This window comes from Schistocerca piceifrons, chromosome X (assembly GCF_021461385.2).
Source record: "Schistocerca piceifrons isolate TAMUIC-IGC-003096 chromosome X, iqSchPice1.1, whole genome shotgun sequence".
Lineage (NCBI taxonomy): Eukaryota > Metazoa > Arthropoda > Insecta > Orthoptera > Acrididae > Schistocerca > Schistocerca piceifrons.
This window is the reverse complement of record NC_060149.1, coordinates 169,765,411-169,784,045: the sequence shown is the minus strand read 5'-3', so window position 1 is coordinate 169,784,045 and position 18,635 is coordinate 169,765,411. Positions and strand designations below refer to the sequence as shown.

At 42.1% G+C, this 18,635-nt stretch overlaps 1 protein-coding gene across 1 annotated transcript in view; it reads left to right on the top strand.

Moving 5' to 3' along the window:
- Positions 1 to 18,635, top strand: part of LOC124723043 (E3 ubiquitin-protein ligase HERC2) — an 819,840-nt gene that overhangs the window by 645,645 nt on the left and 155,560 nt on the right. The gene's annotated exons all lie outside the window — the stretch shown is intronic.

Here is an 18,635-nt window from a genome sequence, read left to right as displayed (position 1 = left end):
CCAAATGAAATATTAAAAATTAAATTAATAACATGGAGATGAACTATAACTCAACATACACTATGTGATCAAAAGTATCTGGACACCTGGCTTAAAATGACTTACAAGTTCGTGGTGCCCTCCATTGGTAATTCTGGAATTCAATATCATGTTGGCTCACAGTTAGCCTTGATGACAGCTTCCTCTCTCACAGGCATACATTCAGTCAGGTGCTAGAAGGCTTCTTGGGGAATGGCAGTCCATTCTTCACAGAGTGCTGCACTGAGGAGAGGTATCGATGTCGGTCAGTGAGGCCTGGCACAAAGTCGGCATTCCAAAACATCTCAAAGGTGTTCTATAGGATTCAAGTCAGGACTCTCTGCAGACCAGTCCATTACAGGGATGTTATTGTCGTGTAATCACTCCATCACATGCTGGGCGTTATGAAAAGGTGCTCGATCGTGTTGAAAGAGGCAATCGCCTTCACTCAATTGCTCTTCAACAGTGGGAAGCAATAAGGTGCTTAAAACATCAATTTAGGCCTTTGCTGTGATAGTGCCACATGAAACAACAAGGGGTGCAAGCCCCCTCCATGAAAAAGATGACCACAACATAACACCGCCGCCTCCAAATTTTACTGTTGGCACTACACAAGCTGGCAGGTGATGTTCACTGGGCATTTGCCATACTCACAAACTGCCATCATATCACCACATCGTGTACCATGATTCATCACTCCACACAATGTTTTTCCACTGTTCAGTCATCCAATGTTTACACTCCTCACACCAAGCGAGGTGTCATTTGGCATTTACTGGTGTGATGTGTGGTTTATGAGTAGCCATGATCCCAATGCAGTTTGGAATTCCTGTGTGATGGTCTGGATAGACGTATGCCTATTACACATTATGACCCTCTTCAAATGTCGGCAGTCTGTCAGTCAACAGTTGAGGTTGGCCTGTACGCTTTTGTGCTGTACGTGTCCCTTCACGTTTCCTCTTCACTATCACATCGGAAACAGTGGATCTAGGGATTTGTAGGAGTGCGGAAATCCTGCGTACAGACGTATGACACAAGTGACACACAATCACCTGACCACGTTCAAAGTTCGGGAGTTCTGCAGAATGCTCCATTCTGCTCCCTCTGCACTATACCTAATGACTACTGAGGTTGCTGATATGGAGGACCTGTCAGTATGTGGCAGCACAATGCACCTAATATGAAAAACGTATACTTTTGATCATATAGTGTAGGATGCTAATTTTGTTCAAGATATTATTTGAATTGGAAACCAATTAGTTTTAACTGTCCTTAACATGATGTTTTCTTTTTTTAAATATTTGATATGTTGTTGTATTCAGATGAAAACAGTGTCATCACACACATAACTGGAGACATCCGACAGTACATAAAACTCACTTGTACTCATTCTTAGAAAAATAGCATCACAATGACAAGTTGGATGGGTACACATTTTTGTGTTGGATGTGAGGTTAGTGATAAACGTTTTCATCTGGCATCAAATATGGAGGGGACTGAAACAGAATAGACAAGTATAGTTGATTCTTCTACTTCTAAGGATGTTGAAACTGGAGAAATTCTTGATAAAAGTTGTAATTTCATCACTGACATTACAAGAGGCCACCTGTAGTACTGAGAACTTTGTCTACACTGTTTTACATTAAATGATATGGAATCAAAAATGCACTGCTTCAGAGTAAGAACACAAAATCAAATTCATCTAGTGCTGTAAATGATAGAGGTGTGGTAATAAAAGATTGGCATGGAAGAGACCTATTACTAACAGAAGATACCAAAGGTGTTCATAAAGAAACAACTTTGTCAACCTTTCAGATACACTTCAAATGAATGAATTAGATTGCAGGAATCGGCACCACACGGCTGTTGTAATGATATCTGGAAACCTGAAATCAGCAGGCATTTTTGGAATGTTCACAAGGCCCCGGTAAAGCAGAAGTCTGTTTCCATCCTTACCTTGTGGCTTTGAGCACTTTAGCTGGACCCAAGGGATGTGCACCTAGTGACTATGCGTTGCTGAGAACTTATCTGTCTTGCAGTCTGCAAGCATGAGCTGAATGACAACCCTGGCAATTGGGAACCTGAGAGGTGTGAGTTGCGAAGTTTCTGCTGCCTTTAAATAACACATTGTAGTGATTGTCTGACTACTTAGCAAGTGCGTCAGAGTAAAACATTGGTGAGAATTTGTCAACAAAATGAGCACCGTGGACATAGTTGCATTTAAGATGAAATAAAATGAGATGATTTCACATTATTGTGAGAAACTAACTTGGAATCATCAATATGGAAGAAATTTGGTCATTTATTTGATGGCAAGGAGAAAATCAAGTATATAATGGCTTTACTTGTAAATCAGTGTATTCTTACATTCTTTTCATTCACAGATTCATCCAGATCTTCATTCTCATTAGGAACATCTGAATAATAAATGTCAAAAATTTCCAAAATTGTTTCAGATTCATGATTTTATGTTTTCTCAGTGTAGAAAAATCTTGAATGGTTCACTGGTATTCAGCAGGGTGGATCATCTAAAATTTGTGATATTTCAGCAAGCTGGCTTCATGCCACCTTCAGGCATTCCTGATGATTGTGTGATATCTGCTGGGTGCTGTCATTATATCCTCTCACCCCCCCCCCCCCCCCATCTCCCCAAATCCTGCCTCCAGCTGCCACCTCTGTGTATGGATCTGGCACAACGGTGGGAGTAGCATAGTAGCATCACACTGGGCATTGATCCAGGGCCTTTAGTAGCATCCCAGCAGGTGCCAGATGTGCATCTTTGCTGGCATGGTGACAATGCTTCTTTGTACTCTTCAGTTGTGTGACAGGAGCGGACCTCCACATAGGCTGCCACTGTACTTTGGTCATACTCAAGGCTGGGTCCCAGGCCTTGCTTAATTTAAAACTACTGCCCATATTTAATTGTCATCCAATTGCATTTCTTACTTTTTCTGAATATTACGATATAAAAGCAAGAGGAACTTCAAGACGAGAATAGTAACTATTTTGAATATCAAAGTACAATCAAAATGCTATGTAAGCAGGAAGCTTGATACATTGACTACATAGATGAAGTAGTTAAAATACATCACTGTAGATGGCAACTACAGACATCATGTAGGAACCAGGAGTCATGTTGAGATCTGTCTGTAATGGATGGTGCACAAAAAATGAGTAAACTCACAGGTTTTGTATTTTTATCTCCATGCCATAAAATAGACATTGTGTAGTTATAAGTGGTTCAAAAATTATGCTTAAGTTTGCACTTTCCAACGTGGCTTCACCAGAAAGACAGAACTGTCCTGAAAGATAACTGAACATGTAGACTGGACTGTTTACATGCTATTGATTATGTGTGACCACCAAGACAGTGACCAGGACTGAATGAATCTCATTGTGAAATATACTACCATAATGTTTAAGTATTCATTTTTAAAATCCTTGGACAACATTAGAAAGTGTAAATCTTGGTAGAGTGAGCAATTATACAAAATGTTCAGTTGACTTCATGAATGGCGTAGTCAGAAGCACAATGCATGTGTATGAAATTTTGCATCAGATGAAGAGAAAACTTTATGTAAACCTTTAAACTGCTTAAAAAATTGTACAGGGAGAATTTCATGCACTATGTTTACTGCTACAAAGTTGTTGGAAGATTTTGAAGGGGATTGAACATGAGTCATCAAAGCTGCATGGTCTACACAACCTTCCATATTGGTGCATAATCATTAATTAATATTACAAGTGGATGCTGAAGAAGTAGTCATTATTGTGAAGTTTTACTATGCAATTTTAATGGAAAAACTTGACATAAACTGCATCACTGTAAAATTCATTTGGTGATAGTTAATGTATGAACAGGAGAGGGTGAAAGAGGTATCAGCAATGATGACATAGTGGAAAACATTGAGACACAAGAAGGGACATGAGTCAACTGCTATTACATGGAAATGAAGATAGATTCATCATCAAGTTAGGAAAGGGTATACTCCCCAAAAATGGTGTGCATTTCATGATCCAACTTCAAGGTGCTGATGTGTGTGTTCATTGACTTTTAAGTTATTGTGCAACCCAAATTATTCACATGGCCATTTATTGAATAAGGAACTTAAGTCATGCCTTTGAACCTGTAGACGACAATGACCATGTGTGTGTCAGTTGTGCTTGTGTTGATGTGTGAAATTCTTGGTTTGTCTCTGTTTGATGAAGGGCTTAGTCTGGCAGATATATAATATCTAGCGGTTAGACACGTATATGAATCTGTCCATGCTGAGATCTAAGTCCCATAAAGAAACATATTATGTTCTCGTTCAATTTTAGAAGTATAAGAACTATGAAATATGTGAATTTAAGCCATGACAGGTTGAAATAAGAGCTCCACATGAATTGAACATGTATATTGACCTTGTGGGTGTGATCTTATACAACAGATGTTGCCCTCATGGCTACCGAACACGAAGTGTCCACTATGTGCACTTGGAGCCACTACGTGCACCCCTGCCTGAAATCACATGTGACAGTTACCAGAGGCTGCATTTGCTACACTGTTGCAACTTAAAATATATCTTTGATCACATACATAAGTATTTAATATATTGTAGTGGATGCGGTCACTCATAGTGGCACAGCTACCCCTAGAATTTTCATATGCATAAAATGAATAGCAAAATTTTTGAACCGATGGCTGTTGCCCATCAAATCACAAACATTGAAGTGAAAGAAAAATAAAATAAAATAAAAATATTCTGTATTTGTTGCAGGGAACAAATTGACACTTGTAATACTAAAATTAGTAATGATGATAATGATGATAGTAATAATCTGAAAGTACTTAATTACTAAACTATCAAAACAAAAATGATTGTAAAAGTTCACATGATAACTATTTACAAAATATTTTGGAAAGGTGTCTGTCTGATCATCATTAGCTTCATACCACTAGTTTTACTTTATGGCCATAATGTATACTGTCTAACAAACCTAACATTTAAATACTCTTGTCAATGAAAATGGCATTCGTAATCAGTTTTAATGAGAAATATGTATGATTTATACAGACTATCAAATAAATTATGTTTTTCTGTACATTTGCATTTTTATCCATAACATACTGTTTAGTCATCAAAACAATTATAACAGGAATAAATATTCCATCCCAAACAAATAAATTTTACAAAAAGAGTTCTGTTTGAAACAATGGTAAAAAAGTTCTTCAGGGAGCACAGAGAGTAGCCATAAAGTACTCCTCACAGAAACAAAGATTCCTACAAAAAAGCTCAGTTGAATGCTTTAGTTCAGGATTTGATGCAAGTGATGCAAGTGATGATACATCTAATTTATCCAGTTAACAACCTAACTAACATAAAGGAATATATTGTAATTTACATAAGTGCTTGCAGATAAGCTTATTGCAGTCATTAATAAAGCCAGAATTAGTCAGGTGATAAAATGCTACTGACCATATAACTATTAAAATTATGCATTCCACATAACAGGAAACAAATTTTATATCTACATGACCCACACAAATATTGCCCCCATATCTCATCAGCCATCACATAGAACCCTTGCTTTCTATTCTTGCTTCACATTAATCATCACAGAACAAACAAATGATTATCAACCTTAAAATTATGAGCACAGTTCATGCTATCCCCCCCCCCCTCCCCACCCCACCACCACCCCAAAAAAAAACAAGAAAAATAAAAAAAAAACATATCTTCAGATAACATTCCCAAATGCAGAAAATAAAATCAATTGTTGTTGTTGTTGTTGTTGTTGTTGTTGTTGTGGTCTTCAGTCCTGAAACTGGTTTGATGCAGCTCTCCATGCTACTCTATCCTGTGCAAGCTTCTTCATCTCCCAGTACCTACTGCAACCTACATCCTTCTGAATCTGCTTAGTGTATTCATCTCTTGGTCTCCCTCTACGATTTTTATCGTCCACGGTGCCCTCCAGTGCTAAATTTGTGATCCCTTGATGCCTCAAAACATGTCCTACCAACCGATCCCTTCTTCTAGTCAAGTTGTGCCACAAACTTCTCTTCTCCCCAATCCTATTCAATACCTCCTCATTAGTTACGTGATCTACCCACCCTATCTTCAGCATTCTTCTGTAGCACCACATTTCGAAAGCTTCTATTCTCTTCTTGTCCAAACTAGTTATTGTCCATGTTTCACTTCCATACATGGCTACACTCCATACAAATACTTTCAGAAACGACTTCCTGACACTTAAATCTATACTCGATGTTAACAAATTTCTCTTCTTAGAAACGCTTTCGTTGCCATTGCCAGTCTACATTTTATATCCTCTCTACTTCGACCATCATCAGTTATTTTACTCCCTAAATAGCAAAACTCCTTTACTACTTTAAGTGTCTCATTTCCTAATCTAATTCCCTCAGCATCACCCGACTTAATTTGACTACATTCCATTATCCTCGTTTTGCTTTTGTTGATGTTTATCTTATATCCTCCTTTCAAGACACTGTCCATTCCGTTCAACTGCTCTTCCAAGTCCTTTGCTGTCTCTGACAGAATTACAATGTCATTGGCGAACCTCAAAGTTTTTACTTCTTCTCCATGAATTTTAATACCTACTCTGAATTTTTCTTTTGTTTCCTTTACTGCTTGCTCAATATACAAATTGAATAACATCGGGGAGAGGCTACAACCCTGTCTCACTCCTTTCCCAACCACTGCTTACCTTTCATGCCCCTCAACTCTTATAACTGCCATCTGGCTTGTGTACAAATTGTAAATAGCCTTTCGCTCCCTGTATTTTACCCCTGCCACCTTCAGAATTTGAAAGAGAGTATTCCAGTTAACATTGTCAAAAGCTTTCTCTAAGTCTACAAATGCTAGAAACATAGGTTTGCCTTTCCTTAATCTTTCTTCTAAGATAAGTCGTAAGGTTAGTATTGCCTCATGTGTTCCAACATTTCTACGGAATCGAAACTGATCTTCCCCGAGGTCCGCTTCTACCAGTTTTTCCATTCGTCTGTAAAGAATTCGCGTTAGTATTTTGCAGCTGTGACTTATTAAACTGATAGTTTGGTAATTTTCACATCTGTCAACACCTGCTTTCTTTGGGATTGGAATTATTATATTCTTCTTGAAGTCTGAGGGTATTTCGCCTGTCTCATACACTGTGCTCACCAGATGGTAGAGTTTTGTCATGACTGGCTCTCCCGAGGCCATCAGTAGTTCTAATGGAATGTTGTCTACTCCCGGGGCCTTGTTTCGACTCAGGTCTTTCAGTGCTCTGTCAAACTCTTCACGCAGTATCTTATCTCCCATTTCGTCTTCATCTACATCCTCTTCCATTTCCATAATATTGTCCTCAAGTACATCGCCCTTGTATAAACCCTCTATATACTCCTTCCACCTTTCTGCCTTCCCTTCTTTGCTTAGTACTGGGTTGCCATCTGAGCTCTTGATATTCATAAAAGTGGTTCTCTTCTCTCCAAAGGTCTCTTTAATTTTCCTGTAGGCAGTATCTATCTTACCCCTAGTCAGACAAGCCTCTACATCCTTACATTTGTCCTCTAGCCATCCCTGCTTAGCCATTTTGCACTTCCTGTCGATATCATTTTTGAGACGTTTGTATTCCTTTTTGCCTACTTCATTTACTGCATTTTTATATTTCCTCCTTTCATCAATTAAATTCAATATTTCTTCTGTTACCCAAGGATTTCTATTAGCCCTCGTCTTTTTACCTACTTGATCGTCTGCTGCCTTCACTACTTCATCCCTCAGAGCTACCCATTCTTCTTCTACTGTATTTCTTTCCCCCATTCCTGTCAATTGTTCCCTTATGCTCTCCCTGAAACTCTCTACAACCTCTGGTTCTTTCAGTTTATCCAGGTCCCATCTCCTTAAATTCCCACCTTTTTGCAGTTTCTTCAGTTTCAATCTGCAGTTCATAACCAATAGATTGTGGTCAGAATCCACATCTGCCCCAGCAAATGTCTTACAATTTAAAACCTGGTTCCTAACTCTCTGTCTTACCATTATATAATCTATCTGATACCTTTTAGTATCTCCAGGATTCTTCCAGGTATACAGCCTTCTTTTATGATTCTTGAACCAAGTGTTAGCTATGATTAAGTTATGCTCTGTGCAAAATTCTACAAGGCGGCTTCCTCTTTCATTCCTTCCCCCCAATCCATATTCACCTACTATGTTTCCTTCTCTCCCTTTTCCTACTGACGAATTCCAGTCACCCATGACTATTAAATTTTCGTCTCCCTTCACTACCTGAATAATTTCTTTTATCTCGTCATACATTTCATCTATTTCTTCATCATCTGCAGAGCTAGTTGGCATATAAACTTGTACTACTGTAGTAGGCATGGGCTTTGTGTCTATCTTGGCCTCAATAATGCGTTCACTATGCTGTTTGTAGTAGCTAACCCACACTCCTATTTTTTTATTCATTATTAAACCTACTCCTGCATTACCCCTATTTGATTTTGTATTTATAACCCTGTAATCACCTGACCAAAAGTCTTGTTCCTCCTGCCACCGAACTTCACTAATTCCCACTATATCTAACTTTAACCTATCCATTTCCCTTTTTAAATTTTCTAACCTACCTGCCCGATTAAGGGATCTGACATTCCACGCTCCGATCCATAGAACAGCAGTTTTCTTTCTCCTGATAACGACGTCCTCCTGAGTAGTCCCCACCCGGAGATCCGAATAGGGACTATTTTACCTCCAGAATATTTTACCCAAGAGGACGCCATCATCATTTAATCATACAGTAAAGCTGCATGTCCTCGGGAAAAATTACGACTGTAGTTTCCCCTTGCTTTCAGCCGTTCGCAGTACCAGCACAGCAAGGCCGTTTTGGTTAATGTTACAAGGCCAGATCAGTCAATCATCCAGACTGTTGCCCCTGCAACTACTGAAAAGGCTGCTGCCCCTCTTCAGGAACCACATGTTTGTCTGGCCTCTCAACAGATACCCCTCCGTTGTGGTTGCACCTACGGTACGGCCATCTGTATCGCTGAGGCACGCAAGCCTCCCCACCAACGGCAAGGTCCATGGTTCGTGGGGGGGGAAATCAATTAATAAAACTTAAATTAGCAAACACATACAAAGAATAAAATGCTAACTATCACAATTCATTCACACTCCATACAAGCTCTGGCACTTCATTGCACACTTAGCTGCTGCAGTGTATACCCTTAAGTTTCTGGACCTACCCTGGATCTTCAGAGAATACATCACAGTAAGTTTCTAACAATTCAGAGAGTTGCTCCTTCTGTTCTTTATTTATACCCTCGAACTCTATAATCCTCTCATTAACTGTGCAAACCGAGCGAGGTGGCATAGTGGCTAGCACACTGGACTCGCATTTAGGAGGATGACAGTTGAATCCCGTGTCCGGCCATCCTGATATAGGTTTTCCATGATTTTCCTAAATCGCTCCAGGCAAATGCCAGGATGGTTCCTTTGAAAGGGCACAGCCGAGTTCCTTCCCCGTCCTTCCCTAATCCGATGAGACCGATGACCTTGCTGTCTGGTCTCCTTCCCCAAACAACCCAACCCAACTGTGCAAACTATCTTTTGGTTCCATAACTCAGGACGATCTTAATGCTCATAATTGCCAGTAGGCTATTAGTGTAGTTAGGTTGAGCCTACAATTTCTTTACCTGATAAAATTTGTTAGATGGAACTTTAAAACTATTACTTCCTACTTCAAATTCAAACAGTCGATTACTACAGTTAATCATGACACTTACTTTTGTCATCCATTCCATACGTAGTATAAAACTCATATTCAAGATCTGTGATCACTAAACATGCCTGATTGCATTTAGCATCATTTATTCCAAAAGTTGGGAAAAATCTGCTATCTCACTAGCTTACATGACTTATATGTTGCTCCTTGAATCTTCATCCCAGTGACTCAACTAACTGAGTGTATGCTCTCATGCTGCAAACCTGACTCCCAGTCTCCAGAACAGCCCACCTCTAATGACATCATTGTGGACGTTGCTCCTCGAATCTTCATCCCAGTGACCCAACTAACTGAGTGTGTGCTCTCATGCTGCAAACCTGACTCCCAGTCTCCAGAACAGCCCATCTCTAATGACATCATTGTGGACAAGACATTAAACACTAATCTCCTCCTCCCCCTCCTCCTCCTTCAGAACAGTCTCTGCTTCAAAATCTTCTATTTTTTACATGTATCACTGGTTGTATTCTAGTATCAATTCTCTTCAAGCTTCTCTTCCTCTAACAAATCCTTCTGAATGTCTTGAAAATTATCTTTATAAGCAATTGACAGTATTATAGCTACATTAGTTTCCACCTCAAGTGGCTTTATTTGTAAATTACATTCAAAATTTTGCTAAAAGTCATGTTCCAAGTACTATCTTGTCTTACATTGCATAACAACTCGCATGCAAACTTGAATTTATTTGATTTTCAATAATTTACACATGTCTGCTGTCACAGATAAGCAAACTCTTCCCAGTACCTCTGACTGTATATATTTTTAGGTTTATAAAGCCAGATATTCCCTTTTGTTGTATCATGTCTGTCCTGCAATTTATTAACTACTATATTTAAGTCTTCCATACCCTTAAGTTTTTCCAACATTACCAACCTTATGTGTTATTTATTCTCTACCATTTTTTGTTAATACACTCATATTTCATCTTAACTCCTTTGGTTTCACAATATCATATAGTTTTTTTCTCAGCTGTTCGATCTAACTTCACTGCTGGGAAGTCTTCTGCTATATTTTGAAAAAAAAAAATAAATCAAATATGTCTTTATGTGAATCACAACCAACGCTACAATTAACAGCTTCATTGCTATTCACTTCATCATTAATACAAATAAAACCATCAGCAAAATCAACACAAAAATCTGTTTCACACTTGCAAAAAATATTTTTTACTTGTGACACCACAGAATTTTGATCTGCATCAATATTCTCATAACGGCCTGCTATAATCCCTCTCTCACATTCATTCAAATTATCTGGCTGCACCAAATATTCACTTTTACCTGGCACTAACATGAAAAATTAAGTTCCTAACTTACTGTCTAACTATTTGACCTCACACCCTTACCTCATCATTTTCTCGACATGCTTTCTATCTCTGACTTCATCTTGTTTTCAACCTCAGTTACTCCCTTACAATAAATATTTCCCATTGACTGGATGTTGTTACTCACCGATCATTCAAAGTGCCGCCGCGCAAGTACGTGCATCTTCTACGTGCGGCGCTGTCTGCCAGCCATGCAGGCAGCGGCCCCTAGACTTGGACTCAGTGCTCATTCAAATGTTACCTTGTTCACATGTATTGCTTGTCAACTTGTTCTGTGACTCTGTGTTGTGTCGTTTTGAAATATATGTGTTCAACTTGATATTAAAACAGTTGGCGATGAGGTAGTGGATTTTTCCTTTTCACCATTGACCTACAGGCTTCCATGGCTACTATCGAGCAACTATTGCAAGGTCTCATTGAACAGCAAATGCTTCTAACATCGGCGATTCGCGATTTCGTCGTGGCGTCAAATGCGGGGCGTTTCTCGTCGTTGGCTATACCTCCTTTTCCTCCTTACGACGAGACGGCGGAAGACTGGTCTGATTATGAAAAATGTCTTCGACAGCACTTCTTGGCATTTCATGTCACCGATGAACAATCATGTAAGTCTTTGATCCTTTCCTGGATTTCACCTCAAATGTATCGGTTGTTGTCGCAATTGGCTCCTTTGAAGGATCCTGCGTCTTTGTCCTTTGCTGAAATGTGCTCACTTCTGTCTGTCTATTTTCAAAAGCAAACACATGTGGTAGCCTCTCGTGTTGCCTTTTATCGTTGTCAAAAACAGCCGTATCAATCCTATCGCAATTGGGCTGCTGAACTTCATGGCCTCAGTCGAAAGTGTCAATTTGTTACTGACGTTCACAAATAATCCTATGCCGATTCCATGGTACGGGATGCTATTATCTGGTCGGCACCCGACAAAGAAGTTCGGCAATGTGCCCTTCAGTTGGCAAATCCGACTCTAGATGAAGTCCTCTCCATCGCGCAGTCTTTTGAAATTTCTCGCGCCGCTGGGGCGCAAATAGAGGCGTGGGGTGATGTCAAGGAAATACAGCCTCTGTGCTCTGTTGACGACACGTGCGGCGCGTCCCCACCAGCCGATGTGGCCGCAGTGCTCTCCCGTGCGCAGCCTCGGCCTAACCGTAAACAACCCGCTAATAAAATTGCAGCAAAACCCCCGGCAACTTCCTTCATGTCCGTGGTGTTTTACGAAACATTCACACGAGGATTGTCCCCAACGTTGGGCTGTGTGTCAAAATTGCAAAAAGAAAGGTCATGTGTCTTCCGTTTGCAAATCTGACCGCATACATGATCTTCATGAACATGACGCTGATTCTGATTCTGTGTTGTCTGTCAATTGCACTTCTTCCCTTTCAGGGAAGTTATTCCTCACTGTCCAAATCCTTGGTTGAGATGTTCACATGCAGGTGGATACCGGTTCTGCTGCCACTATAATTAATTCTCAGGCGTATCTTCAGTTGGGTTCTCCATTCCTGTCACCTGTCACTCGGCAATTACGGACATACAATAAACAGAAGATTTCTCTCTTGGGACAATTTAATGCTGAGGTATCTTACAAATCCGTCATTCGAACTGTTCCCATATTTGTGGTTGACCAGAGTAACGCAGAGAATCTTTTTGGTTTCGATGCCTTTCGCGTTTTTGGGTTCTCCATAGATGACTCTGTCAATATCGTCTCTGATGCTATTCCTTATGCTCAATTGGATTCCTTGTCGACGACATTTTCGTCCCTTTTTTCTCCTGGGTTAGGCCGTGCAAACGACTTTGAAGGTCATATCACGCTCAAACCCACTGCTCGACCTAAGTTTTTTCAGGCTCGGCCCATTCCTGTGGCCCTTCGTGACCGGGTAAAATGGGAGCTGGATCATCTCACTACTTCAGGGGTCTTGCTTCCTGTCACTTCCAGTGAGTGGTCCTCTCCTGTCATTGTCGTTGCTAAGCCAAATGGTGATATTCATCTCTGTGGTGATTTCAAAGCCACTGTAAATGCTCAATGCCTCATCGACACTTACCCTATGCCCTGACCTCAAGAACTGTTCACTAAACTTGCTGGAGGCCAGTATTTTTCTAAAATCGACCTGTCAGAAGCTTATCATCAACTTCCTCTCGACGCTGCTTCCCGGCAGTTTCTGGTCCTTAACACGCCTTTTGGCCTCTATCAATACCAATGCTTGCCATTCGGGGTTGCTAGCGCCCCTGCTCTCTTTCAGCGATTCGTGGAACAATTATTGCTCCCTGTCCCTGGGTGTACCAATTACATGGACGACATTGTTGTCACTGGCTCCACCACTGAAGAACATCTTCAAAATCTCCGCACACTTTTTCATGTCTTACAGACTGCCGGTCTTAAGTGTAATCTTCAGAAATCACAATTTTTTCAGGCATCTATCATGTACTTGGGGTTTCAACTCTCGGGATGGTATTCGTCCGCTTCAGCAAACTGTCACTGTGATCGATGTCCTTCCTCGCCCTACACATCTGTTAAGGAACTGCAGGCCTTCTTGAGGAAAATAGCATACTATCACAAGTTTTTACCGTCTGCGGCTTCGGTGGCTCAGCCGTTGCATCGCCTGTTACATAAAAACGTGCCTTTTCACTGGTCCGCGTCATGCGATGCGGCTTTCCAGAAATTGAAGACTATGCTGAAACAGGCCCCGTGCCTGGCTACTTATCGACCTGGCCAACATCTTGTTTTTGCCACAGACGCCTCTCAATATGGGGTCAGTGCAGTCCTTGTGCACCGTTTTTCTGACGGTTCAGAACAACCCATTGCTTATGCCTCCAAAACGCTCACGGATGCCCAACAAAAGTAGTCTCAAATTGAAAAAGAAGTTTTGGCCATTATTTATGCTCTTCATAAGTTTGGTGTTTTTCTCTATGGCTCCAAATTTCATCTTTTTGCGGATCACAAACCACTTGTTTCCTTGTTTCATCCATCAACGTCACTTCCCGACAAGGCTGCACACCGCCTCCAGTGTAGGGCTCTTTACTTGTCTCGTTTCAATTATGAGATTCATTTCCGGCCAATGGCTCAACATGCAAATGCTGATGCTCTGTCTCACCTTCCCATGGGTCCTGATGTGGCATTCGATAGGGACGAACTTGTGTGTTTCCACCTGGATGTTGTCGAACAGCGGGTTGTGGACGGGTTCCCCATCACCGGGGACCGGCTGGCGGCTGCTACGGGTTCTGACCCTACCCCCTCCCGGGTTTTTCCCTGTATTCAGAAGGGTTGGCCAGATCGCCCATCCGCTAAGACTTCTGATCCGTTGCAGAACTACTACGCTTTGCGCTACTGCCTCACGGCTAGGGATGGTGTTATCCTCCTTTCCACTGACAATGCTTCGCCGCGTGTTGTGGTACCTGTGTCTTTGTGTGCTTTGGTCTTGCACCTCCTTCACCAAGGGCACTGGGGTGTGTCACGCACAAAATCTCTGGCGCGCCGTCATGTGTACTGGCCTGGCATCGACTCTGAAATAGCACACATGGTTGCTGCCTGCGGCCCTTGTGCGTCACAGGCCGCCGCCCCGAAGTCATCTTTGTCACCGTGGCCTTCGCCTGAGAAGCCCTGGGAGCACATTCATGCTGACTTCACGGGACCCTTTTTAGGTACTTATTGGCTCCTCGTAATTGACACCTACTCTAACTTTCCTTTCACTTATCCGTTGCACGTCGCCTACCACCGTGGCAACCACAAGTGCTCTCGCCCGCATTTTTTCTTTGGAAGGCCTCCTCTCTACTCTTGTTACTGATAATGGTCCGCAATTTGCCTCTTCCAAATTTGCAGATTTTTGTGCTCATCACGGCGTTATGTATGTCACGGCCCCACTGTTCCATCCACAATCAAACAGTGAGGCTGAACGACTGGTCCGCACATTTAAGGCTCAGATGCAGAAACTTCTGACTTCTTCTGCTGCTGATAATGCGCTTCTCTAGTTTCTGGCATCTTACCGTTTCACCCCCCATGGGCGACCACAGCCCGGCTGAGCTCTTACATGGCCGACAGCCCCGCACGCTACTTCATCTTCTGCGGCCTTCCTCCTCACAGCCGTGGGTGCCTTCACTTGGCCAGTTCACCGCTGACGACCTCGTCTGGGTACGGGGATATGGCAGGCGGCCAAAATGGAGTCCGGGGCTCATCTTACGACACCGTGGCCGACGCCTGTATGAAATCCAGACGGACACGGGTGTTTCAGTGCGTCATTCGGACCAGCTTCGGCCTCGTGTGCCAGCAATGCCTGTTCCGAATGCTGCACCACCACCTTTGGCTCTACCTGACACTTGGGATCTTGGCACCTCTCAATACTCACAACGCAGCCCTCTCACCATCATTGCAGTGCCAGCACAAGAACGGACGCCACCAGGAGACGTGCCCATGCAGGAACCGGATGACCATCCTCTGTCAGAGCCAATCTACTCGCCTCCTCCTCCTACAGACTCTGACACATCGCCCATGTCTCCTGTTATATCAACTGGCCTTGCCGCAACGGGCAGATTAGTGCAGGGGGCCCCAGCAGATTCGACCCCTACGTCTCCTGTCATCTCGACCCGTTATCATCGGGGACACTTCCGTCCGTACAGGAAGCCTCCTCCTCGTGACTTTACGGCCAGTCAAACAACGCCTATGGACGTTAGCCATCTCCAGGCCACCTCCATCAAGGCCAGTGCAACAATTTCAAAGGGGGAAAAGTGTTGTGACTCGTCGATCATTCAAAGTGCCGCTGTGCAGTTACGTGCGTCCTCTATGTGCAGTGCTGTCTGCCAGCCATGCAGCAGCTGTGCCACCTAATCGGCCAGCCAGGCAGCGGCCGCTACACTTGGACTCACTGCTCATTCGAATGTTACCGTGTTCACATGTATTGCTTGTCAACTTACTCTGTGACTTATATGTGTTGTGTCATTTTGAAATATATGTGTTCAACTTGACTTTAAAACACTGGATGCTTTTCTTAACTGCAGCTTGTTGATTCTTTATACTCAGTTTAATTTCACCTAATTTGTCATTCATTTTTGGTAGAGCTTACAAAATTAAATTTAAAGGATCCATGTTCATTTCACAGCTATTCAGTGCACCTACATTGATTTTCTTCACTGAAGATTTACAGTCACTGATGAATTTGTTGCTACAATTTCTATTTGATTTCTTCATTTTTGAACTCTCACTAAGCCCAAGAAAGTTTCAAAAACACATCTCTACACAAGACAGTTCACTTTCTGTTGTAGCCGGCCGAAGTGGCCGTGCGGTTAAAGGCGCTGCAGTCTGGAACCGCAAGACCGCTACGGTCGCAGGTTCGAATCCTGCCTCGGGCATGGATGTTTGTGATGTCCTTAGGTTAGTTAGGTTTAACTAGTTCTAAGTTCTAGGGGACTAATGACCTCAGCAGTTGAGTCCCATAGTGCTCAGAGCCAGCCACTTTCTGTTGTGTATAGCTGTCTCCTGGAGTCCTGTTGCTTCTCACAAGACAGATGAGGTCAGTAGGTTGCTGTTGCTGCTACTGTGTGGCCACCACCCACTAATTGGGTTTCCCGCTTCCTGGCACAAACTGCTGCCGCTCACTGGATTTCCTGTTGCATGGTGTGGTGCACCACATGTTGCTGGTGGTGGTGTACCCTCGCCAAACCTGCCGTGACTTCTGATTTCCTAAATAATTTTGATTTCAAAACAACCCTATTTAATTCACACTGTATGCACACTCTTCTGATTTCACTCTTTAAAAATTCACAACTATGTGTGTGTGTGTGTGTGTGTGTGTGAGAGAGAGAGAGAGAGAGAGAGAGAGAGAGAGAGAGAGAGAGAGAGAGAGATATTTAGTCAGACATATTTCGGATGAGCCCCCACATTATGATATTATCGTACAATTTTAAGATTATAACAACAGTTAATAATAGGAATTTAACTCATGACAGGTTGAAATGAAAGTTTCACATGCACTGAAAACATTAATTGAAAAGATGCATGGAATTGACCTAATGACAAATCACTGTCCCAGATACCATTCCTTTTTTTCATAGGATACCTCAGAATATGAGACCTTGGCATTGACCTCAAAATACTGTATCCTGTTGCCAAGTCTAGTTAGTGGTTATGGTGTTTCGCCATTGTTGGGTGCTGTGAGGGCAGAAGGGTCCTCATCTTCCTACCATGCAGAATCTCCGCAGCTGACGTATCCTCTTGGGGCTAGATTATGTAAGAAGAAAGACACAATAGTAAAGTATCCTGTAATGCATAGTCAGGTGTGAGTTTATTCATTTGCACCCTGACTGTCCAAATGAAACATTCTGTGGGCCCGTTCAACTCTGGATGAAAAGGTGTGCTGCAAAGGTGCTGTTTCTCATGGGCCCTGCAGAAAGGCTCAAATTCTCGACAAGCAAAGTGGGTGCCATTATCTTTATCAGTGGCTGTAGGAAGACTGTCCACAGGAAAATCTGTTTCTGAGTTCGGACTATTTGAGGTTTTCCAGCACTATTCAACTTGACGGGACAATGTAAATGTAGCTTACAAGCTCACAAGAATTAGCCAATTTGTCCTCAGAAAAGGTCTGGCCATTGAGGTGGGGCCGACTCCAGGGCTCTTGTATGTCCTGCAAAATTTATAATATGCTGCCATTACTAGAATCTTATTCTCAAAATATTCAGTTAATTTGTCCATTACTTTTGTATGTTCTAACATGCATGGGTCTGTACCCAGAAATAGTTGCTGCACCAAGCCATAGATGTGAGCACCTGCATGGGATAATCATAAAGCATGTTTAGCTGTGTCACCTACTGTTCCGTGTGGTTATGTAACTGGTCCACCGTTCCTTTTCTGGTTCAAATGAGTGAAGTGCCAGTGGTGTTTACCTGATGTCATCTTGCCATTGTTCTCATTCCTGCAACTGTTATAACAATTTTTCTTGGGTAGCACTAGTGGACTACAAGAGATTCAACATTTGTAATGTGATATCAATTTTCTGTGCCACCTGGAATGAATTTCAGTCAGATTAATCTTCTTACCCAAATGAAAGTTCTGACCAGACGATGTCTGTCAAGAAAATATACAATTTTTAGGAGTTTAGAATCAAACGATCTTACCCTCAAGGGCTCAGCATTCGTTTGCTGGATATGGGCTTAGTGTCCCTGGAGCTCCTGACATGGAGAATGGTAAGCGCCACCAGTCCTCTGTCACTATAAGCCGTGGACATGCTTCAGCAACCCCTGTGAGGTGTGGCAGTGGAACATTGTGTGTAACAGGGAATGGAGATCTTGGCTTGACTGGCCAGATTGTGAAGATGAAAAAAAAAACAACCTTTATATAAAAAAAAAACAAGCTGTGCTGCACACTGATAAGATGCACGCCTGTTGAGGTGGAATAGTCGTTAGCTGGCAACCGCTAAGGAACCTGCCACACGCCATTTGTATAATGCTTACTCAGGCATGTGGGACTCTTTCTGAGTGGACCCTATTTTCCCCTGGCTACTTATGGGACCGAGATTGATCTTTCAATATTTTCTTTTCCTCCTTCCAGCGGAAAGAATGGGCTGCT